Below are 18,782 nucleotides of genomic sequence, written 5' to 3'. Positions count from 1 at the left end.
AAAATAATGTTTGGTGTATTTTACACCTACTTACCACAAATTGCAAGTTATTGAAAGACAATGTGACTGTAATTCTAATGCACTGTCACATTGGTTTTTATGTTATCCATTACTTATTACTCTATTTCTTCTTGTCTTTGAAAGCTTAAATTTAGAAATAAGTATGTTGTGTTCAATACTATTGACATCAGTGGCAAAATTAAAGCATGGAGTTAGTAGGCAGATTTTAAATCAATGCCAACCCTTGCAATTTCCTGTATGAAAACATACTTTTAAATTTAATCTTTATTATATTTTTCCATTACCATTTAGTCCCCTTATACACCCTTCCTCCTGTAATCACCATACTGTTGTCCATGTGCATGAGTCCTTTTTGGTTTTTGCTCAGTCTCTCCACCTTCATAATTTCCTAGCTAATAAATAGGTTTGCTTGCTTCTGCCTAAAAGGAAAATAGTATCATACTATAAATTAAATGATTATTGTTAACAAAGAGAAAAATTTCCAATAAAATTTATGCCATCTACATTTCTGGAGTTTGTGCTGCTACTAAAAGAAGGGGGTGGTTTCCAATGTAGTATTCTTAGCCATGTGCATCCTTATTCCCATGTTCTCTACCCTGCCTGTGGTACAGCTTTTGCTTTTAGGGATTATGAATGCACCTGCCCTTTCTTTGTGTTCAGATTGGGACTTAATTGGAGGTGAGATAAACACACATAGTATGCAGACATAAGATAAGTTTCATCTTGTTCTGTGCTGTAGATGAATTCTTTTGTGTGCAAAAAATGACTAATCTTTCTATGCATGTTCAGTAAAGAAATGTTACACTTCTACATAATCTATAGAGAAGCTATCCATATTTTACTTTGCCTAAAGAATAGAGATATCCATATTTGCAGTGTATCATGGTATCTGCTATTTAGAGAATTATTATATTTTTATGAATTGGCTTTCAGTTAACATAATAAAATATTTTGGATCAACATCTCATTGGTATGATGTAAATGACTAGAACAGGATTTATAAAGTTGGTATTTAGTAGTTGAGTAACATGTTCAGGCAGGAGAAAATGTGATCAGCAGAATAATACCTAACCATAATTTTAATCTGATTACAAGTAAGGCACTATTTTTCTTTTTGGAATTTTTAAAAAAAATTTTCAATAGAAACATTTTATAGATTATAAATGGACATTTTCTTCATGGAAGGTTCATAAGCGAAACTTGAGATTGATAGGGCTACTTACAATAATGGCTGGGAAGGAAGTGGTCAAGCCTACAGGCTTGTGCCATGATGCGATGCATTCCTATGCAAATATACTATAGAAATAAGTGAGAGACAATATTGTAGTAAATAGGAATGATCTGGTGGAAAAGATGTACAGGTAGAATAAGAAGCAAAGGCAAGAGAGGGCTTTTTACTGATAAAAAATGTAGATATAGTTTTCAACTTTTCAAAGAGTCAAAAGAGAAGATTGACTTTATTAATCAGGGAACAAAACAAAGATCAATAAGATTTGTGAGCCACTCAAAGTAAAGGTAGGTAAATTGACAATTTATGAAAAATAATATACAATTTGGAATTAATATTGTACTCTCCATGTAATTTAATTTTTGAAATAAGTAGATGAAAATTGAAGTGTAAGCTAAATCAATGCATTGGTTATTAGTTTCTCCCTAAAATGTCTTTTAACTACACTGACTATTGTTACAACCTCATTTAGGCATTCAGTAATGAGCAAATCAGTTGTGGCCATTGAACTAGAACATTGAAAAAAAAGCAATCATAATGTGTACTATTACCCTTTCTTCAATTTCTTCTTGTTCAGATCTACTATTTTTAAATCTCCTTACTCTGAGTCCTTGCTAGTTTTCCCAGCCTATGCATAGAAATATTCTGCCTATTATGAAAGGATTTTAAAATCCCAACAGGGGTTATTCAGCTAAATGTCAGACATGCAGAGTTAAGTTCCTGTAAAAAAGAAACAACAAAAGAATACTTCTCTCCTTGCAACATTGGAGGAATGAGTTTGACTGCATATTCTAGTTATCCAAAGAAGTGGAATATAATCACATACTCTTTCCCCTAAGAATGAGGTTAATAGCACACTATGAATCCTTGGGACTTTATTTTTGTTCTCTTACACAAATGTTTATGCACTGTTCTACTGTAAACTATAAAATTGAAAATTATATAGTTTTCAAGTTAGCAGAAGATAAATTGATTAATTAGATTTTAATGTGAATGATTTTCTCTATGATATTACATTTTACTCAAATTAATAGAAAAAGTCAGTTACATGACAATCTAATAAAATATTAAGCACTAATAAAAAATGGAAATGGAAGTCTTTAACATAAATCTGGCAAAATTCAATTTTCATCTTCACATTAAACACAATTTAATGCTAAAATGCTTATTTTTTTCCTACTGGTCGCTTTAATTTGTAGGTGCTTAAAACAAATATACTATACCATCTTAGAAAGTAATTTAATATGTTTATTTTTATTTCATTTTATTATTTTTGATGAAACATTATTTATTGGAATAGTTAATGGTAATTGGGCCCTGGCTGGTGTAGCTCAGTGGATTGAGCATGGGCTGCGAACCAAAGTATCGCAGGTTCGATTCCCAGTCAGGGCACATGTCTGGGTTGCAGGCCATGGCCCCCAGCAACCCCACATTGATGTTTCTCTCTCTCTCTTTCTCCCTCCCTTCCCTCTCTAAAAATAAATAATAAATAAATAGAATCTGAAAGAAAAGAATAGTTAATGGTAATTGAATGTAAGTTGTGCATTTCAAATAAAGTTAATAGGTTCAATAGTTGTCTATGGCAGTGGACTAAGAGGAAGCTGCACTGACTTTGTCCCAGAAGCAAAATGGAATTACAACCAAATCACAGAAAGTCATCTGAATAACCAACTAAAGACTAGCCCGAGAGAAAAATGGCTAATGGGTTGCACCAGCAGGGGTTATGCTTTACTTGGTGTCATGCTTTAAACACTTCCCAATTGATTGGCTGGTTTGTAAGAGTTTTCTGAACTTGAGCAGGCAAATAAGGCCACCCCCAGGTACCATGGCCAGTCCAATTTCCAGGCAAGTAAGACCACCCATGTGAGCCACACACCCAGAGGACGCCTGTAGGAACTGCAGCCATGTGTTATTCTGCACCTCTAAGGTGCAGAATACTTGAGAACACACCTGAGAGTATGCTTCAGACACAGACCTATTGGAGTCCAGACCACTTGGGCTTGTCCTTTGAGGTTCTTAATACAGAGAGGGGCTGGTCCAGCCAACTCCACAGCCTCACCTGTGAACCACCCTGAGTCACCCCACATGAGTAGCCAACTAACTATTGAGGCTGGCCATACATACAATTGCTTTGCCCCAGTGTAGATGTCAGTCTAGATTGCTTTCCACAAGCACTGTGCACCGTTCCACTCGTGGTGTAACCAAGTCCAATTTGCAATGGAAGCCAGAGAGATGCACCATGGGAGGCTGGCCGCCATGCTAAGGGTGATTCCAACACATTAATTACTTAGCCACTGAGGCATAGGTGTGTACCAGTAAGGTATTAGTTTGCACCTTGGGGGCAAAATGTCAAAGTAGTTATTGGAAATAACAATTGCAAATCATGACCCACGAGCAAAATACAAACAGGTTTCTGGTCAGTCTACAAGACGGTGACTGGCATAGGGGTCCTCCCTGGATGTGTATACCACACCTTTCGTGCCTCAACCATGTGTTTACAATAACAGTGTAGAACTCATAATGGGTCATAAGGAAATTACAAAGGAGCCATGGAGAAGCGTTTCATGGTCTGTTTGGGTATGTTACCCTCAATATTGGAGGCCATGTCCCAATCACCCAGGGAATTAATTGCAAGTTGCTCTCCACCCCTTGTCCAAAAGGGGCAACAAGAGCCACCCAAAACATGTGGGGGGACTTTATCTACCAAGGTCACATCCAAGTGGCCATTTGTCCTTGTTCCAGGCTGTCAGGTATAGGCAACAGAATGTTTCCTTATTTCCCCATGCCTGGTTTCAGCAAAACATCCTTAGTCTGTACCTTCAGCTGAACTGGAGCTGCAGTCCAGTAGAGTCACACTTCCACTGGAGTTGGGCCCTCCTCCAACTCTTCTCATTTAAAGTTTGGAGGACAATTCACAAGCATTTCGTCTAGCCCCAGCAACGTCACATCGGGGTGACAGCTATGGCTTAACGGCCTTGCTTTAATAAGCCATTATACCATTCAATCATCCCAGCAGCTTGGGGGTAATAGATCACATGGAACTTTCAGTTAATTTGCATGACTTGGGCCCATTGTTGTACCAAGGTCCCTGAAAGTGCATCCCCTGATCACTTTCTATGATCAAGGGTTGCCCATTGGAGGGGGCATAAGTACTCCAGTGTAGCGGTGACTGCTTTTTGATCTGGTTGGTATGTGGGGTATGCACCCAACTGTCCAACTGTCTGGTGGACATGTCCACACACATGACTGCATAATTATACCCCTCTGAACTAGGTAGGGCTCTGATCACATCAACCTACCACTGGATAATCGGTACTTGTCCCTGCACCACCTGCCCAGTGGTTCCCACATGGCTCCAGGGATGCTCTCGTGAGCAGACAACACAGGTCTCACAGGCTTTCTGTACCTTTGCTAGGATGACAGGCAACCCCCAAGCTTTCATAGTATACCACATGATCTTCTGTCCATGTAAGAGGTGACGGTGTAGCCACTGGGCTACTTCTTTTCCTGGCAGGTTGGTAGGCACTGTTTCCAAATATTGCACCTTGGCTAGAATATCAGCCCCATCATTTCCAGGGGAGGCAAAGGGTGCATGCCACGTCACATGATATACAGTGATTTGTTTCTGATGGCCTAATTCTCATAGGTCTTTCCACAAGGCCTGCCCCCATAATGGTCTCTGCATAACCATTTATTTATTTGCATGCCATGTAGACATCCATAATATTAGTCCCTGGTACACTGTCCAACTATCTATGCAAATAGGGGAGGTGCATCATTTGCCACCACGAGCCACACAGCCAAATACCCTTGAGGGAGCACTGTGAAGGCCCATTGCTGGCCTTTCTGTGTGAAAGCAAACTGATCATGACTTTCTGGAGCAATATCAATGGAGAAAAAGGCATTTTCTAGATCAGCCACGAAGTGGTAAGTTCCCAGATCATTAGTTAATCAGTCCATCAAGTCCATCACAGAATGGAGATGCTGCACATATTGGGGAAACAACCTTATTTAATTCCTGATAATCTACCGTTATTCTCCACGTGCCTTCCTGCTTTTACACTGGCCGCAGAGGAGAATTGAAGAGACTATGGGAAGCTTTAGTTATCTCTACCTTTTCCAACTCTTCTATAGTTGTCCTGACCTCCTCATGGCCCCCAGGCAACTGTTACTGCTTCACCACTGTCACCTGCTGTGGGGATGGCAACTTAAAAGAGGGATACTCAGCATGACCTCGTTGAATGGTTTTTACCACTCGCACTCTCAGGCAGGCTCCCCTGTAGTGGTTTGCAGTCACAATCCTTGGAGCATATAAATGCCCATGGTGTACTCAAAAATGGGTGACACACAAAGGGGGTGGCAATCACCCAACACTCAGGGAAAACTGTACAACCTTCACCTTTACACTGAGCTCCCTGTGACCATCAATAGAGGCCTCAGGCCCCTGGAATTTGTCAAGGTTTCCATACAAGAGAGTACATTCTGCCTCTGTGTCTACTAGAACCAGGACCCGCTGGACATCTGTAGGAGACCAGTGGATAGACAATTCCATGTGCAGCTTCCAGCCTCTGTCCATCTCCTGTAGACAGGTCCCTTGGCCCTTCCCCTATTCAAACTTCCAAAAGAGATCTCCTCCCTCTTCTCAGGTGGTTGGCACAGCTAAGTGGTTTTCCAGCCAGACAGGTTGGGCTTCTCAGGTCATGTGCCTGGTTTTCCCTTTGCCTCCTTCTTCTTCTGGGGCTGCAGGGAATGTTGGTCAGCTCACAACTGTTTCCACAGTTTTAGTAAGTAGGCGTTTGGCTTCCCATCAATTTTATTTCGATCTACTGTAGCCCCCAAAAGATCCACCCACATCTGGTCACCTACGTGGTGTTGCTTGACTGAGGGCCAGAGGGGTCTTGAGACACTGCCCAAAGTCCTCTCTGCTGCTGCTGACTCTCTGCCTCTCCCAGACTTGCCACCATCATGGTGACATTATTAATGTGGTGCCCAGCATACAGGGCCGAAATAGCCATGAGAGATCCAGAAGAAGCAGAGGGGAAGTGCTGTGTCAACAGATCACTCATCCCTGTTGTAAAGCATTCATTATCACGGCCATGAGTATTAAGACTATACATGGCCTGGTATATGCCCAAATCCTATAGAATCTGTCCTAAGTCTGTGTAGGATTGACATTTACTCAGTGTCTGGCATGACTCCTGCATCTGCCCAGACTGGGTCCATGACCCATTCTAACAAAGAATGAGATCTCTGACTCCTCCCATTTCAAAGGCTATTTTGTAGCTGCTGATGCAGGGAAGGGTGACTCGTGATGAAGCCAACGTTTTCATCTCATGATCAGTGCACATAATACTAGCCACCCCTCAATCCCAAAGGTGGAGGAGCCATGTTGACAAGGTCTCCCCAGGCCATTGCCAAAACTACTTTGTCAGATTGACTAGTTTGACCAGAACATATGTTGTGTGCTCAACCATCTGTGTGGGGCCAGCCAGATTACCCCCATGCACTGTAGACTATTGGTATTTCATCTACCATAACACTACTGTGTGGGCTACAGGGGACTCAGTTCCTCTTCCCCCTCCTAATCATCCAGTATGATCTAGGAGGGGGACTGCTGTGATTCCACGTTTGGAGGTCTTCCTCCAGGGCAGGGACCTGAGCCTCTAAGGCTTCTGTTCCTTCTTGGAGCTCTGGTAACTTTGCTGCATTGTGGATTGGTGTCTCTTTTTCCTTCTGGAGATCTTGTAACTTTGCTACATCTCAAAGCACAATCTCCATTATAGCTCACAAAGCTGAAAGAAACACCTAGCCCACCACTGCTTGAGCACTCAGCTACTCCAAGGTTTCCCTTACCACCCACAGGGCCTTCTCTACCGTGTCAGGTGCACCAGTAACATCAGGCAGGTTCTGGGATGGGGAAACCTCAAGCTTCAAGGAACCATGTAACCAAATACCACATACTGGTGATAGGCCACCCCTGTAACTCCCACTCCAGTGGTCCCGATGGCTCTATACCATATAGAAACAAATCCTACGACTGTGACAATACAGCAATTGTCCTGTGGCCGTTCAAGGCCAGGCAGGTCCACACAGGATTTGGGTAGACAGAAGAAAATTTGAGGAGCTGCTGGGATGTCTGGCATGCCTTTATTCTGGGGTGGAGTGATTCACGCTCCATGAAAGTAGCGAGTTGCACCTTGAGAATCCTGACTCCTTTATGTACTAAGTGCACACAAAGCTGGCAGGGTGCCAATACTGACTTTCTGGTTATATAACAGCTTCATTCTATGCATGCGGACCCATGCTCAAGGCCACGTGAATACTGCCAAACCACAGTTGTCTGGACATGTGGGTGAGGGTTCCTGACTAACTCCATTTTTTCCCCATAGTGTCCCTCTACATGTTCCATTTTTAAAGCTAGTCTCTACAGAGTGGGAAGTCACATTGGTGTCACACCTAGTACATTACATAGAAATGTCCTCCATTTCACTGGAAAACAATGATAATGGTACATTACTAAAGACATTTTAATTCACAGACCTTTATTCTATAGGCAGTTTTCTTACCATTCGTTTGCTTATTCAAAAAATGTTTGAAAAAGAAGTTAACATACTTTTTCAATAACTAAGTCAAAGGTTCTTGAATCAAATTGGTTTAATGATAATATTGGTACTTAATTTTTTATCAAACACAAAGGGATATATAATAAATATAAACTGAAAAATTTTCCAGGATTAAAGTATCATGTATGACTTTTTTTTAACAAAAACTTTTTGAGCATTTTTTAGGTACTTTGGAGAAAATAGGCAACATGATAGGTTATTTATTTCATTCTGCTTGAAGTCTATTGGTTGATAAACAGTAAACAAGTTTAAACACACACACAGAAATGCAAAAGTAATTGCAGATTTTCAGCTTCCAGTTCTAGATTTAAGGAGTTTGAAACTCATCATTCCCACCCTCATGACAAGAAAAAACTAAACAAATTGAAAAATCAATGACTCTTATTAGATTCAACATCCAGATGCCCAAGAGCAGAAACCTTTATGTGAACCAGTAACAGCTAGGAAAACCTAAATTATAATTGACAAATTGCCAGAGGCTCAGTGTGAACAAGTTTGGAAGTTGAACTCTAGGACGGTTCAGTCTGAGGGGCATTCCTCACATGTCTGTGAGTTTGGATCTGGGAGCCCTATGTTCCTCACAGTGAATATTGGAGAAAATCTCATGCCTCTGGCAGAAGATGAGTTTGTTATTTTGAGATACACTGCAGCATCCTTGTTCTTCTTAAGACCTGCCCACAATAGAAGTTATTTTTACCAAAGCCTAACCTGCTGGGTTGTTATCAGAGGCTGACTGACCTGAGGAAAGGGAAGTAAACAACTCTGGACTTTCATCTGGGTTAAGGGAAATATCTGCTTTCTTATCCCTTGAAAGGGAACAAAGGAAATCTGAGAAGCTCTGGTGAGAACAGAACACAGGCATGCTAAAAGACTGAGACCAATGGAACTAGAGAATGCTTCTCCTGACTAATTTACTGCTTAATCTGTATAATAACAGTGGAAAACAATGGAAAGAACTAAGCAGCTGATAACCTTCTTTAAGAAGTCTACAGAGACACTTTAAAACAATGGGGGGTGGGGATGAAATGAAAGTCACCAGGTGGAGTTTTTGCCTCTGAGTCCTGCAACTACAACAAACAGTAAACACAGCCTTAACCCTAGACAGCTCGAAAATGGCCCATCTAACTTGGTTCCTTTTATCTAATATATAATGTCCAACTTCCAACATCAAAAAAAAAAAAGAAGTGTTGTACCAAAATATGCAGTTTGAAGATAAACACAAACCAACCCCCCCCCCCCCCCCGCAAAAGTGAAAAAAAAAAACACATTTGAAAACACAAGGTGAGCAGCAGAACTCAACTCAGATATGGATGAGATGGTGGAATTATAGGGCAGGGAATTTAAAACAATTATGATTAAACAATATGGGCTCAAATAAAAACTGTGGATGATATGAAAGAACATATGGGTAATATAAGTGGAGAGGTGGAAATTTTAATGAAAAATCAAAGAAATTATGGAAATCAATAATACTGCAGCAGAAATTAAGAACACTTTGATTGGCTTACTAGTAGACTAGGTACAGCCAGGAAATACATCAGTGAGCTTGAAGCTTCCAAAAGTGAAATGCAAACAGAAAATAGATGAAAACAATGAAATAGAATGTCCAAGAATTATGGAACAATTAGAAAAAGTGGAACATCTGTAATGAGAATACCAGAGGGAGAAAGAGAGAAATGAAGAAGAAATACAGAGGCAATAAGGACTGAGGATTTTCCAAAATAAATTTTATACACTAGATCACAGATAAAAGCAGGATAAATACCCAAAATCTACAATTAGGCATGTTACATTTAAATTGCAGAAAAGCAAAGAAAAATACAAAATCTTAAAAGAAACAAGAGAAAAAACAAAAAACCTATAGTGGAGAAAGGAAAACAATCTTAATTTCTATTATATTTTCTTTTGAACCGTAGCTAATTCAATAAAAGATTATTTCTCAACATTGTATTTTAATTTTGAAATATTTTATTTTTTAAAATATTTTTTCTGAAATTAATTATTTTTGACTTCACATAGTATAAAAGCAAATTCTGTGGATGACATAGCTTGAGATACCTTTATAATTGTACGAGTGAATCAAGGACTAGAAACCTGAAACTTTGAAGATGTAAACACACTGTAATGTGTCTAAATTATCTTTTGTACCTTTTAAGTCCCTGATATATTATTTCACCTTTTAAGATTTGAGATATAATTAGTTAATTCTAAGAAATATTTTTTAGAGGAGACCTCGAAAAGTAAATACTATATAATAGTTTCTCTATTTCTTAACTTCCAACAAATCTCAGATATAATATGAAATTGTATAATATTTATGTAAGTCCAAATGATACATAAATGCTATGTAACATTAATGTTCAGCTGGAACATTAGCAATATTATAATTCTATATATTATTTCTATATCTCTAAACTATAACTCAGTCCGCAAATATACTTGTATAAGAATATAATTTTTTCTTATGTTTAATGACCCTAAATCTGACCCTAAGACTCACATTTCCTTTGTGAAGTATGCTGAGGTCACTGGGTCTTACATCCAGTGACAAGATGTAAAAGATGTTCCTCTTGTCTTATTATCTGTTCAGCCTCCTTACCTGTGAGATTCCTGTGGTACAAGATTACATGATTCTCAGGCTTATCATCTGTGCTGCTAAAAAGTTACTCTTGGAGTTCAGAAGATTTTTGTTGAGATCTGTCCTCTGAGGTGTATCACTCCACCCACCAGCTTTTGAAGCATAGGATGGAGCCCTGCTAAATAGAAGGCAGTATTGGGTCCTTCATGGTTCAGCAACAGAGTGCTCTGTTCCCTCCTCAGCAGCCCCCCAAATTTCTTCTATGTATCTCCTTATCACTGAAGGCACTGTCTACTAAGTTTCCTAACTCTAGGTAGCTGGAAAATCTGAAGAGGTGAAAGCATTTACAAAAGAAGAAAGGCTAGTGTTAACTCAGTAAGTTCTGGTTTGGGGTTTGGTTCAGAAATTGTCCCCAAAGCAAGAAAGAAAAAACAAAACAAATCAGCAAAATAAAACAACCTAAAAAAGTGGTTGGATGGGAGGAGAGGTGTGGCTAGTTAACATTAGAGATATATTTAATATATTAGAAAATTTTCTTACCCTAGTGTTGTTTATTCTTCTGATGATGTAGTTATGTGGGAAATAATGCTTTTACTCTTATAACAAACAGCAATAGACCTGAAGTAAATTAACACTGATTGACAATATCATATCATCATATCATATCATATCATATCATATCATCATATCATAATGTTATATTTATAAACACACACACACACAGGTACATGTACCCACACACACATAGGAAGAGTGAAACTTCAATATCTGAATTTAAAATCATATTTGGTTCTGAAAAAAATTAGTTCTAACTAACTTGGAGGTTGTGAAAGCCTGTCATTTCTAAACATATCTTTGTGTCTTTTTTTGTTTCCACTCTCTGCAAAGTTGTGTGACATTTAGGGCATTATAACTGTGAATTAAAATTAATTTGCATTTCAGAATGTCATTTTACTTCTTGAAACACAGAGATGCACTTGATTTCTGGATCCCTGCTGTGAACTCCTTTATAATTATCTCATTTGTCTCCTTTTAATTAGATTGTTCACATGTTATGACGTCTAACATTCAAGAGACAGCACAGAATGGTGAAAAAAGATTGAAGTTTGAAATAAAATAAAACTGAGCTTGAATTCTGGCTGTAACTTTTTTTAGTTGAATTTTTCTTCGACAAATTACTTCAACTCTCAGTCTCAGTGCTCTTATCATCAGTCTACCTTTACTCACAGGATTTAGAGAGATGATATGTTTCAATTATTAGAACAGATCTTGGTACATGGTAGGTTCCATGTCTTGAATGCATGTTACTTCATGTGAAATTAATCTTTAACAGAAAAGAAAACCTTCTAAAAGTTGTCTTATTTTTATTCTTTGTCTAATGTCTGTCTGTTTTTTTTTAGTATTTTCATGAGTATGTGTTTTTGAGTAAATGATGAATACAAAAGGTTTTCTTTTTGTATTTATTCATGGAGGCAATAGGGTAACAGTAAAAATTTAACCGGCATCTCTTCTCTGTTCATCTGTATGTGAATCTTATACAATCTTTTATCTTTTATATTTTTATTTTTCATCAATTTCATGTGCTATTTATTGTCATTCAGCAATATCAGAGATAGGTTTTTATAAAAGTTTTAAGCCATTCAAGATACTATAAGATTTGATTTTTCAGTTTTTGAATCAGAAATTTTATTTGGATCTTTATTTAGTCTAAGCAGATGTTGAAACCAGCTAACAACTTTTCCTCCAACAAATGCAAATAGTAGGAAAGTGGCCTTGATCCAAAAAGATAAATTAGCATCATTCTCCTTCCCTGATGGGTTTGACAGTGCAAATTCAGTTACTTGTACTTAAATCTGTTGTACGCACAAACAGTACACAATTAATTTTCCCCAGCAACTATAGAAAAAAGGAAGAAAACTTTGTAAAAATAGACTTTATGTTCATAAACAAGAATTTTAATTTTTTACAAAGAATAACTTTAAAACAACCTCTGCAAAGGTCCACCAGTGGGATTTTCTTAATTAACAATATGGTTCTTGTTATAAGAAAGGCATTCAGTTTATCAGTTTACTGAAAAATTTACCAAGTGTTTATGGACATGAAGCTTGAGCTAGACTGCCTAGGTTCATGTCCTGGCCCCACATACTAATGGAGATTATGGGCTACTTATTCAACATCTTTGCACATATTAGTTTTCAAAAATCATAATATAGCATCTGGCATAGAGCAAATGTTCACCATGACTTTTCTGTCATTGTTCTGGAGAGGCATATACTCTTGCATATTTATTACCAGTTATTTAGCAGACTAGTTTTTAATTAATTGTATACTTTCCTTGACAAAAAATTATCTGCTTTTAATTTTGGAATTAAATCGTAGCCTAACATTTTTAAATTTATATTTGATGAGTGTCAAATCTAATTTTACCCTTGAAAACCTTTCTGTTAATTTCTGTATTTGCCTTAAATAAACCTGTTTCTGTTTTTGATGGAATTGTAACTCATTTTTAACAGAAATTTATAGTTGACAGTAAAAAATAATATATAAATTAAAAAATCAATTTTTCTAATTGAAAAAGATTTTTTAGTTTTTTATATATTTCAATAGCATTTTTCTTCAGAATAAAGTACGTAGGTCTTTAATATCTTGAAATAAGAGAAATATTGGACATAATTTTTTTTTAGATTTTAGTTATTTATTTTTAGAGAGTGGGGAAGGGATGGAGGAAAGAGGGAGAGAAACATCAATGTGTGGTTGCCTCTCACACACCCTCCTACTGGGGCGTGACTCGCTATGTTCATAGTAGCAACTACAACATCCAAGTACTGGAAACAACCTAAGTTGTCACTCATCAACTGATCCGCCCATCAGTTGATGAGTGGATCGAAAAACTATGGTACATTTACACAGTGGAACACTATGCAGCAGAAAGAAAGAAGGAGTTCCTACCTTTAACAATAGTATGGATGGAACTGGAGGGTATTCAGCTAAGTGAAATAAGCCAGGTTGCAAAAGAGAAATACCATACATCTCACCTATAGCAGGAATCTAATGAACAAAACAAACAAGCATGAAAAATAGAACCAGAGACATAGAAAAAGGAACAGATTGACAGTGACCAGAGGGGAGTGGGGAGAGGAAGTAAGGGGAAAAGTGTCTAGTCAAGAAACATGTATAAAGGACCCATGGGCCCTGGCTGGCATAGCTCAGTGGATAGAGTTTGGGCTGTGAACCAAAGTGTCGCAGGTTCGATTCCCACTCAGGCTACATGCCTGGGTTGCAGGCCATGACCTCCAGCAACCACACATTGATGTTTCTCTCACTCTCTTTCTCACTCCTTTCCCTCTCTAAAAATAAATAAATAAAATCTTAAAAAAAAAAAAGGACCCATGAACATGCACAACAGGGTGGGGATTGACTGTAGGGGGGTGGTGAGGAGGGCAAGGGAGAGCAATGAGGAAAATTAGGACAACTGCAGTTGAACAATAATAAGAAAACAAAACAAAAGAAATGAAATAAATAAAATTTTACTTATTATGTAATATGTGTAAATTTGAAAGTACGCGGTGCAGTTAGGCTGCTTTTAGCAAGTTGTATTTACATACTAAATGAAGTATAGATTTCTTTGTAATTAAATATAAATACTAGTTTATCTTTTAATTACTAAAAGTTATCTCAGCAGGCAAATTCAGTATCCCCTACTAAATAGCTATCAGTTTCTGTAAATATATTATTCTTTTATTTGCTTGTAATAAAAAATAATTTTTATACATTCTAATTGATTAAAAGTTAAGGCTGGTGAGAGTGAACCAGGCCTTGGGAAACTCGGTCTTTTATGTAACAGGTACTTGTAAATATTTATCATTATTTTAAAAATGTTTTGATAAGTTTAAAGATTTGCATGAATTTAATTGTTGAAGTAGAGAACAGCTTCTATTTACATTAAAAGGTCTATCTCCTGAGGACATCAATAAATATGCCAAAGGTCATTAGTTTTATACCTGATTATGAATAAATACATGCTGACATGGACCAAATTCATTGCTCTACCAGCAGTGTTGGAGTCAAACCTACAATTTGATTTAATAGGAATGGATTTTTGTTTCTTCTTTCTTAGAAGGATTCTGTTAACTTTAAAAGGATTAGCAGATAATGATTCGAAAACAAAACTCTCCACTAACTCCCAATTACATAGTTTTACTTTACATCCTTATTTTATTACTATACAAAAGTAATAGTGAATAACAGTTGTTCATAATTATTTATCTGTAAAAAGTATTTAAATTAATTTTACAATGATTGAGGGGAAAAAGGAGTGCTAGTGTCAGTTGAGAATTTAAGATTTGTTTCCTCTTCATTAAGATTAGATTGTATCAGTTCTGGGTATGTGGTCCAGAAAGCAGAAAGAAAAGAAATAAAAAGATGTTTCCTTCACTATAATACTCTTTGCTTTCTAATATTGCATTTTTAATATCTTACCTTCCAAAAAGACAGGTGATTATGAATCAGATTATATATTTATTTGCTAAAGTAACATAGGAAATTCAGTCATTTATAAGTAGATTAGAAATAAAACATTTTTCTATTTCAGTTATTTGAATTTTTATTTAAAAAATGTATCTATGTGTTTGTGTATGCATTAAACAAGTACATTTATTCATAAGTTAAATTTACAAAAGAAATTTCTGACTTGTATGTAATAAATTTACAAAAGAAATTTCTGACTTGTATGTTACTTATACAGTCACATAAAATCGCATATGTGAGTGTATTGGAAAATCTCTAAGTCCTAGGGATTCAACTTCATTAATAAATGCTTTTGGTACTCAAAGAAATCGTTTCTTAAGGAACTTAGGTAATAATAATTACTGTTTTCTACTTGAAGAAAAGGATTGAACTAATTTTCACCTGAAAGAACATTAAAATAGTTGAGTATTTTTCCAATGTTCACATTTTTTGTTGTTTCCTCACAGAGTTATATAAAGCCCTTTCTCTTTCTCTCTCCATATATATGTATGTACATATATATATATAATCACTTGTTCAAATTATCATGTATACAATCATTTTTGATACATTATATACAAAATTATGTATTATTGTATTGTATACATTAAGAAGAATTTCACAAAATAGAATGTGAGAATTGATCATGAAACAGTAACTAAAGGATGCATGTATGACCTGTTTTATGGGGGAGAAATTGGTTCAAAGTGTCATACTTTTTTCATCCACAGAAAAATTATGTGTGAAATAACATAAAGATGTGTTCATGTTCATGCTATGGAACATTAGAAAAGAAAATATTTAGTTCATAAGAATAGCTGATGAGTGCTGGAAGTAAAGTTAATGACTGATTTAACTTGTTCTACCAGAAAGATAATTAGTTTAAGAAAAATAGCTTTAAAACACCCATGATTTTATTTAAGAGAAGGACATTAAGCACAATTTTTGGAATTATGCTCCCTATATAAATTATTCTTGTTTGTCACAATTTACAATTGATATCAATTGGTAACACATGCTATGGTAGAAGCTAATCTCAGTATATAAGAGAAATGAGATTTTATATATTGGAATTTGTTCTTGAAGAAAGCTACTCTGTACAGCCTCTTAAAACTTAGCTAAGACCATGCAGGTACATAAAGAAGTTGTGTTCTCTTTTTCTAAGAGATGTTTGTCTTTCTTACCATTGCATTTATTTTATTTTAGTCAATGTTCAGTTCTTCTTTAAGTATTATGATGTATTAATAGCCTGTCCCCTAAATTCTGTCTACCATTTTGTTGTAATTTATAATGTTGGAGTCAAATCAATAAAAATAGTTTAATGAACTTCCTTGTTGGAAAAATTTACTTTGTTGTGATTCTTTTTCCTGTTGTTATCAGAATTGAAGACCACAATCCTATGTACATACAGGTTTATTACTTTCTTTTCTAGTCTGTGACTATGTCCATTTTACTGTAGGGTACTTATTTTTCCTTCTTGGTCTTATATCGTGGATTGCTAATTTTTCTTTCTTTCAATGTCACTCCTCCTCCTCAAGTGGCTTTGTACTAATGTACCTGCTGCATCCACTTTAATGTGTTCTCAGAAGCTACATATTTCAACATGGGTAGTGCCCATTTATGTCTACAGTTATCTCAGGCTAGATGACAAAGATTACAAATGATACAGCATCATAAAGAGTAACAGCAAATAAAATTCTCATGATATTATTCTTAGAGAGAATGCAAAAAACACAGGAGTGAACAAATATTTGAGCTTGGCTTTTAGAATCTGTATACAGAGGCAACTGGTGTTAGGAGTTTGTCTCAAGGAAAACCGGCAATAACAGCCAGCGCCGTTATCAGCAGAGGCAGTAAGACAACTGAGTTGTACACTTCCAAGTCAGCAGTTTCCACAAGTGGCCAAAGAGCCAGTAAAGGGTGATTTCTTAAAAACGCATGATAAATGTGATTATAGCCTCAGAAAAAATGATTGTGCCTTTGTCTCCTGGGGTTCTAGGACCATCACTAGGAAGATCTTTATTGTTATAGGCATCTGGACCCACTCTGGCTTGAGAGACAAGTGAAGATAAGGGCCACCAAAAGTAGACTCAAGGGATTGGTGGGTGAACTGTCAGTGGTGGCACATAGTGGGGTGCTTAGGGTATTAGTGACTATACAAGCCAGAAGGAAATGACTAAGAACAATTGTTTTTACTGGGGAAACCTAGGACAGCAGGTAATGTTACTGCTGGTCCACCGCTATTTTCCTACTGTTTTTCCCTCTAATACCGATTCATCTGAATTGTTCCCCATAGACCAAGATTGCATCTTGCATCAGAGTTCCAATTACAGAACTTCTATTTTCATTCTCACATCAAATTCTCTGCCCTGATTCTTCAAGAATGGCCTCTTGGTCACACTCTAAGATGCACTGTAAGGCAGGAAGCTATTTTGACTCTATTCCTTTGAAGATATTTGATGCTTAGATTTTTTAAATAAAATTTATTTAAAAAAATTAAGATGTGCATGTAATAGGAAATAGAAGAACACAAGAAGCACAGACCAAAGTTATCCACAACCACAGTTTATAAGCAGTTTGCAGTCTGACATGTCCACCTAAGGCTCCTGTGTATCTATACAACTAAGCTTCCATTGTCATGTAATTAAGGTCATATAGTTATGAATCATGCTTTTTCACACACCATGAATATTTACCATTTCAAAGTCTCAAAACTATATGAGTATTCTTATAACAAAGACTATACTACCTCACTCAATCTGGAAGAAAAATAATGCAGTCCTGACTTTGTTGGTGACAGAAAAAAATCACATAGGACAAAAATAACAATAAACTCTTAGATAAAGACATAAAGGCAAAGTTCTAATAAAAATACTGCATTCCCTTAATGATCAATTAAAAATGAGACAGAAAGCAACAGTGTACATAAAATATAATGCTTCTAAGAGAATTTATTATGATCTATACTTTTAAAATGTTAGCAAGGGGGCAAGTTTTGACTGAAATCCTCAATAATGTATTTCTACAGTACAGCCGAAAGCGATGCATCCACATCAGTAGTTATCATCACACTATGAATATGAACACAATCACACATATTCCTCCATGAGTCTTTCCTCCTGCTCCTCTGCTGCTAGCCTAAGGAATGAGTCCTGATATCCATTTCCAAGATAGTTAATCAAGTCCATGTCCAAATGCCTCTTTTCTACCACTTACAACAAAAAATATTTACAAATTGCTTAATTCATTAGCTCAACTTTTTATCATATATTGTCACCTCAGGACATTTACTTATGCTTAAATTTTTGTTCAGATGACTTTATTCATTCTTTTATTATTTTATTCTAATTTATGATGTCTTTCTGCATAGTGATTACATTCCTTGACATTTCATTATTTTTTCTTAAAGATTTTATTTATTTATTTTTAGAGAAGAGACGGGAGGAGAAAAAGAGAAAGAAAAGCATCAATGTGTGGTTGCCTCTTACACACCCCTTACTGAGTACCTCGTCCACAACCCAGGAATATACCCTGACTGGGAATCGAACCAGTGATCCTTTGGTTCACAGGCTGACACTCAGTCCACTGAACCACACCAGCCAGGGTTCATTATCTTTTTGTGAGCTCAATATTCCCTTGGAAGAGTCATCTTTCTTGTTTAATCATTCTTATTTGAGTTGACGGGTGAAAGCTCAAGTCCCAGTTTTTCACCCAGTAAGTTGACATCTGTGTGTATATTGAGGGCAGGGGGAGAGATCCACAAACAGAAAGTCTGATGTATCCTGGGCTGAAAAACCTCACCTTAGTTCTTAAAATGAGGAATCGC

The sequence above is a fragment of the Phyllostomus discolor genome, chromosome 3, assembly GCF_004126475.2.
Source record: "Phyllostomus discolor isolate MPI-MPIP mPhyDis1 chromosome 3, mPhyDis1.pri.v3, whole genome shotgun sequence".
In the NCBI taxonomy this organism is placed as follows: domain Eukaryota; kingdom Metazoa; phylum Chordata; class Mammalia; order Chiroptera; family Phyllostomidae; genus Phyllostomus; species Phyllostomus discolor.
The sequence above is the reverse complement of the archived record's forward strand: the minus strand, read 5'-3'. Positions refer to the sequence as shown.